Genomic DNA, 8,107 nt, shown 5'->3' with positions numbered 1-8,107 from the left:
GTTTAAACAGGCAGGAATATATAGGGATAACAAAGAAGGTGCAACAAAAGAGAGAAGAATTGGAAAATATGCAAGCTCAAATGAGGCAGACTACTCTGAGTAGGGATATGTTTGAAGCAGAGAAGAAAGCTAGGAAAGAACTGGAAAAATGGAGTACGATAGAGGAAGGAATCTATAAGCAAAAGTCAAGGGTACAATGGCTCAAACTAGGTGATTCAAATACAACATTCTTCTTTGCAAACATGAAAGGGAGAGCAGCATAAAATCAAATCAAAATGATAAAGGATGAGGGAGGAAACTGGATAACAAATAAAGATGGAGTAGAGAAGGAAGTCATTGGGTTTTATAAGAGGCTATTGGGTGAATCAACTAGAAGATTACCTGCCATTAACCTCACTATTATGAAAGGAGGCCCTGTCCTTACAAGGAAGCACCAGCTAGAACTAACAAAGCAATTTACAAGGGAGGAAGTATATAAAGCTTTGCAGGGGATTGAAGATTCAAAAGCACCAGGGGATGATGGGTTGAATGCTTATTTTTCAAGAAGTCTTGGAAGATAATTGGACATGAGATCATAGTAGCTGTACTGAAGTTTTTCAAAAAGAGTGAAATGCATAAACCACTCAATAACACCTTTATCACTCTTATTCCAAAAGTAAAGAACCCAAAGTCCATTAAGCAGTATAGATCCATATCTTGTTGTAATGTCCTATATATGATCATTTCTAAGATGATTATTAGTCGATTGCAAAAGGTAATGGATTATCTGGTGGATGGAAGTCAAGCAGCCTTTGTACCAGGAAGAATTCTAAATGACAACATATTATTAGGACATGAATTGGTGAAAGGTTATGGTCGGAAAGGCATATCCCCAAGGTGCATGATCAAGATAGACATACAGAAGGCATATGATTCCTTGGAGTGGGTGTTCTTAGAGCAAGTACTTGTAGCAATGAACATACCAGATCAATATCTTAAATGGATAATGGCTTGTGTTTCTACAGTCACTTATTCAATAGTGATAAATGGTAAGCCAACTACTCCTTTTGATGCTAAATGTGGGGTGAGGCAAGGGGACCCTTTGTCTCCTTACCTATTTGTGTTAGCCATGGAATGTCTTACAAGGTTGATGAAGGATATAAGCTAGACTTTAACTTTCATCCGAAATGTGAGAAACTCAATATCTTGCAACTCAGGTTTGCAGATGATCTTCTACTCTTCTGTAGAGGTGATCTCATATCTGCACAGATGTTAAATGAATGATTTCAACAATTCTCTTCCTCATCAGGTTTGATAGCAAATCAAGGAAAGAGTTGTATATATTTTGGAGGTGTATCAGGACATGTGTAACAGAAAATACTGAATAGTTTGGGTTTCTCTTTGGTCTCTTTACCTTTCAGATATCTCGGAGTACCACTTAGTGCTAAAAGATTGTCAGTTAATCAATGTCAACCTTTACTGGACAAAATTTTAGCAAAAGTGCAAAGCTGGACTGCAAGATTTTTATCATATGCAAGGAGGTTACAAATGATTAAAATTGTGTTATTATCTATCCAATCATTCTGGTCATAGGTGTTCCCATTGCCAAAGAAGATTCTATTGAAAATTGAAAGCATTTGCAAAAGATTTCTATGGACAGGGGAGGCAGAGGGGAGCAAGAAGGCTTTGGTTGCATGGACATAACTTTGCTGGCCAAAAACTACAGGGGGCTTGAACATAACAAATATAGTGACTTGGAACAAAGCAGCAGTCCTGAAACAGTTGTGGAACCTATGCAATAAGAAAGACAGACTATGTATCAAGTGGATGCATACTTACTATATAAAGAAAGAGATAACATGGGAGGTGAAGGCTAACCGAGCAACATGGACAACTTAGAAGATGCTAAAAGCTGGGAAATACCTGACAGAAGCAAGAATCAATATAGCAAAAGTGATGAATGAGAAGAAATATTCAATCAGAGAGGTGTATAACAAGATGAGGGGTGAATTCACAAAGGTCACATGGAGGAGATTAATATGCAACAACTGTAGTAGTCTAAGGTGGTTATTCATTATGTATATAGCTGTCCAGAACAGGTTATATACAAAGGATAGACTGATGAAATGGGGAAGTATTACAAATGCAGAGTGTGTGTTATGTGAAGAAGCTGATGAAGGCCATAATCACTTGTTCTTTACGTGCAAATACTCAAGCAATGTGTGGGAGAAAGTATTGTATTGGGTTGGAATAGGAAGGAAAGCCAAGATATGGTCTAAAGAAATAAGTTGGGCCAGTAAATATGCAACAGGAAGAAGATCAGACGCATTATATATAGAATGATTCTAGATGGAGCTGTATACTACTTATGGCAGGAAAGGAATTATAGGATTTTTGGAAAGAAGAAAAGAAAGGCTGAAGTGTTGGTGAGAATGATAGTAAAAGATATACATTGTAGGGGTTCAATGTAGTTAAATTTGGAGAAGAAGCTACAAACATTGAATTTTTATCCTTAGATAGATTCTGATAGTGTGTAGTTGATATGATTAGTGAAAGTAGTATATATAGGGTGGGGCTGCATGTCCAACTTTATAATGAAGGGTTTTTTGTACTGATTAGTGCATGTATTTGTTTTCCCAGGAAATAAAGTTTAAAATTTTATCAAAAAATAAAAATAAATCACAAACCCTCTAAGATTTTCTTGTGACTAGAGTTAGTCATAATTTAAAGTCTTTGTAACTAGAGAGTGACAAAGTGGCTTGTGGTAAGAGTATCACAAGTTAGTTAAGTTGAAGTCTTTGTAATAGAGTCATACAAAATGGCTTGTAATAGTGATATTACAAGTTAGTGAAGTTGAAAGACTACAAGTGTAGGTCGTGGGTTTTGTCCCCTTGAGTGGGATTTTTCTACGTAAAGATCCCGTGTCTCTTTTACTTACTGTTTCATAAGTATTATCACTAGAAACTCAAAGAGGATCAGGTGCTTTATAGTTTGGTAGACTCATATAAGCTATCATTTCAACTAATTTACATGATTTCCATGTTAAAATCTAGATATAATCTAAGTAATTAACTTACAATAGTGGGAATCACTTACCTTGACATGGATGATGAAAATGGAGCTCCAAAATCGCTCCTAGGTTGGCTCCCATGGAGCAAATGAGATAAAATGAGCCAAACCGATTTCTTTATACTTATACACTACCCAGATGACTCTTCTTCACGTTCACGAGACCCCCATCGCGTTCGCGAAGAAATTAATTCCCCAAAACCATTTTCCAAACTCTTCTCAGATAGCCTCTAGGATAATGGCCATAACCTTTTGTACCAAAATCCAAATTACAAATGGTTTAATGTATTAAAAACTAGACACCAAAATCTACAACTTTCATGTTTTGGTCATCTTCCAATTCCTTATAAATTTTGCGATATAAGCTGCCAAACTCAGCCCTGTGCAACACAAATTTCTGCTTCATCTTCCTGGATAGCTTGTAGTGTACTAGCCATAACTTTTTATACACAAATCCACATTTTAAATGGTTTACCTTTCTGAAAACTAGACACAGAGTAGTACAATCTTCATATTTGTATTATCTCTTAATTCCTTATAGATTGTGAGATATGAGCCTCCAAAGTCAGACTTGTGCAACAGAGATTTTCTTCTTCGCGAACGCAAAGAACAAAGTCCTTGAAGCGAAATCCTTCTTCGCAAATGCGAGAGGATCATCGTGAACGTGAAGAACAACACCAGACACCAGCATCAACTATTGCAAAACAACCCGAAATGATCCGAAACCACCTCGAAACACACCTGAGCCCCCCGGGCCCCCGTCCAATCACACAAACCAGTCCCATAACATAACACGGACCTTCTCGAGGCCTCAAATCACATCAAACAACATTGAAATCATGAATCACACTCCATTTCAAGCTTAATGATCTTTAAAATTTTAAACTTCTACTTTTGTTTCTTAAACCTATCAAATCACGTCCGATTGACCTCAAATTTTGTACACAAGTTATATTTGACATTACAGACCTACTCCAACTTCCAAAATCGGAATCCGACCCCGATATCAAAAAGTCTACTTCCGGTCAAAATTTTTTAAACCTCCAAATTTCTATCTTTAGCCAAATGACTCCAAAATTACCTACGGACCTGCGAATTCACTTCCGATCGCTCCCAATAGCAGAATCACCATACAGAGTTATTCCCAGACTCAGAATCCCAAACGGACATCGATAGGATTGAAATGCACTTCAACCCAAATTTATAAAATTCTTCAACAATGCTAACTTCCACAATAGGCGCCAAAACGCTCCCGGTCACCCAAAACTTGATCCGGGCATACGCCCAAGTCTGAAAGTATCATACAAACCTACTGGAACCTTCAAATCTCGATTCCAAGGTCATTTCCTAAAAAAATCAATCCTAGTCAATTCTTCTAACTTAAAGCTTCCGAAATGGGAATTTTCTTTCCAAATCTATTCCAAAACTTCCCGAAATTCAATTCTGACCACGCATACAAGTCATAATACCTGATATGAAGCTACCCATGGACTCAAACCGCTGAACGGAGTGCTAGAGCTCAAAACGACCAGTCGGGTCGTTACATTCTCTCCCACTTAAACATACATTCGTCCTCAAACGTGCTAAGAACTACGCTGGAGTTGTCCAACATCGCTGTTTAACACCTTGTGCACTTACCTGTGCTACTACATCCCAGTTGAGCACATTCAGTCAATCAATTCTGAAGATATTCCCTTTTATTCAAGCAAATAAGATTCGAGCCCAATTCCAGCATCCAGAATTCTCTACCAGGCCTGCTTCCAATATATGAACTCCGTATCAATCACTATACGAGGTACCAGAACATGACTGCACGCCTTTGCTGAATTCTCACCATGCACCATATCATTCACAAGACCATAATAACATTCTCTGATCATAATAACCGACATTCCCCGGATATGATGCTCACAATGCACCTCATGATATATATAAGTCTAGTTCTAACTCTTGCAATAATGCTACGACAGAAGAGATGTGTAGAAATTTATAACTAACTGCCGAGTCAACAAATCATTGAGTCTATACTTCTAACAAGAACCATTACCTCATTCTGAACCAAATAATGATCTTTGCTCTTTAATATACTTTATATAATCTGGCTGCACTGATCCTAGATCCAATAATTTTATCTCACCCAGTACGAACTGCTTAGGCAATAAGCCACCCCGGTCATGATAAAAAGTCCCATATAATGCCACAACGTGCCAATCGGCCACAAGCTCGAATGTGATACATAAGGAAAACAAACTCTAGAAAGGACTACTCAACTCACTCAACTAAAATGAACTTTCCTCATAAAATGGGAAACAAAACACACAAAAACAAATATAGGGAACTATACTCAACATTACACTATCGCGGCATACAACCCGATCCAAACAACATACCCGTAGTGGCATGCCACCCGATCCACACATAAAATTAACATAAGAAGATACACTCCAAGCAAAATCATTCATTACTACAAAATATGAAATATCAACCACAATCATGCTAAGTGCATAATACCAATCGTAGGGAGACAGATAACGACATAAGCTACAAAACTCAAGCACAACTGAAGTGAGATATATGATCTGAATCTCAAGAGCCATACTACTCACATAACACCATCGCTACGTGGAACCTCAACACACAAGAAATTTATCAAGCCATTTCGCAACTCACACGACACAATATAGCATTACATAAAATAGCCGTTGAAGAAATAACATCCAACGCCAAAATACTCCTCCATAAGGAGCACTATGCTAAAATGAGCACGTTCGGCCTGATATAGAGCCCATATTCATATTTAAACTCATTCACAGACCTCAAGTCGATTATGATCGTACCGAACTAGGCCAATAATCTTTCCTGGGTCCATAATAACCCCTTTTTCCTATAACACACAAGAACAACCGTCCAATCCAGAACAACCTTCCACATTCCACAACCAAATGAATCGAGCGCCCTTCAAGCATAAATTCTCATTTAGCGATAGTACCACAATCTCCATACTTGGTTTAAATCCTCAATCAATTAAGTGACTACACGTCACACTTATACAATCTTTCCGTGGGATATGCTCCCATGTCCTTCTGCACCAGGTAACAAGTCTGCACATCTATACCACCGGGCATACAAATGCTGCAAACCGAATGAAGGATCCGCAAGTCAATACACAAAACCTCTTAATCATGACACTGATCTCAGGTGACACTGAAGATAATACCAGCTTACTCTAAACATCTAAATTCTTTCCCTACTCATCCGAGCCCATGACTTCCTTGTCAACTCCGAACCGCAACCTTGATTCTCAACTTTCAAATCCTATGCTACTCACGACACTTAATCATGACAATGCACAAGAGTACAAGAATTTCATTATAACTCCTGAACCACTAATAGGGTAAACACTTCATCATATAGAAGCCTTTTACTTAACTCATTTCAAGGGAACCATTACAACCCGTTACTAAATTCTCATAACCGCATAAAATACCAACTTCAAGTAGTGGTCTAAACCACCATAACTCTTCCGGGATCCATCTGCACATAATAGGCCATTATACTCAAAAGCCTCCAAATAAAATCAATTATGGCAACCATCAAATCTCGCACGCATTACTATTATCATGTGTATAACTTATCACGCTGAAGGAACTAATCGTTGCCACCATTATACCAATTCAACCATTGCTGACTGATTTTACTTCCTCCAGTTTACTCTGGGCTTGACTTAGGAATAATAGTAGCCCCATTCAAAACATCACGAACCCAAATCTGCACTCATCCTGAGAGATCTTATTTCACGAGACCACGTTGTCTCAATTACCACGAACTATCTCATACCCTACTTATGCAAATATTTGCATCCTCAACTGGTCACCCATTCTGATAATTCCTCTATGAATCCGAAGTCATTTTCTACCATTCCTCTCAATTTATACCGTAGACCGAAGATAACAAAGAACACTCCAAGCTCCTTATCATAATCTGCTGCAAAAGCTCGATACTCAACCCTACTATGGACTCGAAACCCTTAGGCACCACACCTTAACCTTCGAACCCACTAGGACCGTTATTGAGTCACCCACTCTGACTTGGTCCCAAATATAATCAACTGCAAGGCTTTGCTAGAACATGACCACCCACTCAAAGAAGCACCCGGCCGAATCACCTTCCTTGCAACTCACTTCTACGCGAAGCATAATTCCCGAGTCTTCTTAAAGCCTGAACATGAATCGATGATGCCAATTGTATAACATTCGAGATTCGAGACTATGCTGGCTGCGGGTCGCCTCGAGAGATGTAGCTCGCCTAAGTCTCTGTATCAACCATGTCGCTGCACCCAACTAGGCCGTTAGAGGTACATGTGTCTATGCAACAAAAATACACAACAAGTGTAGTATGAGTACAAAAATAACATGTACCCAGTAAGTATCCCGTCTAACCTTGAAGAAGTAGAGATGAGAGGTCGACTTTGACACTTACTAGTGGTCCAATAATAATATATTAATAATGCGAATAATCATGAATTTATTAAAAAACGACAGTAAACTCAAGTAAGTCAAGAAACAAGTAAACAATCCTTTTTGTATTTAGAAGTCTCCAAATTCATAATCCATTATTTAACAATTTATCTTAGACCAGGGAGGCAGTATCAATTTGTAAATCTCAAGAAAGCATTACAAGCATGCACAAATCATGCCGAGGTCGTATGGCCCGATCCAACAAATATTTAAATTGTGCACTGCTAGAGGGCCGAATGGCGCGAACCATAGATGCATATATTACCCCGCATGCGAATCATACGTGAAACACAGTCAAATATAAATAATAGAGTTACCCTGCTCGCGAATCATACGTGCGACGTAGGAACTCATAGATACACACATTCAAACAGTCAATTAAGAATTTATCAAGAAACATTTATCCAAGAAAAAGTCAATTCTCTTTTAACGATTTAAGAAAATGAGGTTTGACCCTTTTTAGAAATTCTTTTACTAATTCGATATGATTTAGGCAATTTTAGTTGTCAATAAGATTACAAATATTTCATGTATAGCATGCT

The sequence above is a fragment of the Nicotiana tabacum genome, chromosome 3, assembly GCF_000715075.1.
Source record: "Nicotiana tabacum cultivar K326 chromosome 3, ASM71507v2, whole genome shotgun sequence".
Lineage (NCBI taxonomy): Eukaryota > Viridiplantae > Streptophyta > Magnoliopsida > Solanales > Solanaceae > Nicotiana > Nicotiana tabacum.
Note: the sequence above shows the minus strand (reverse complement) of the source record.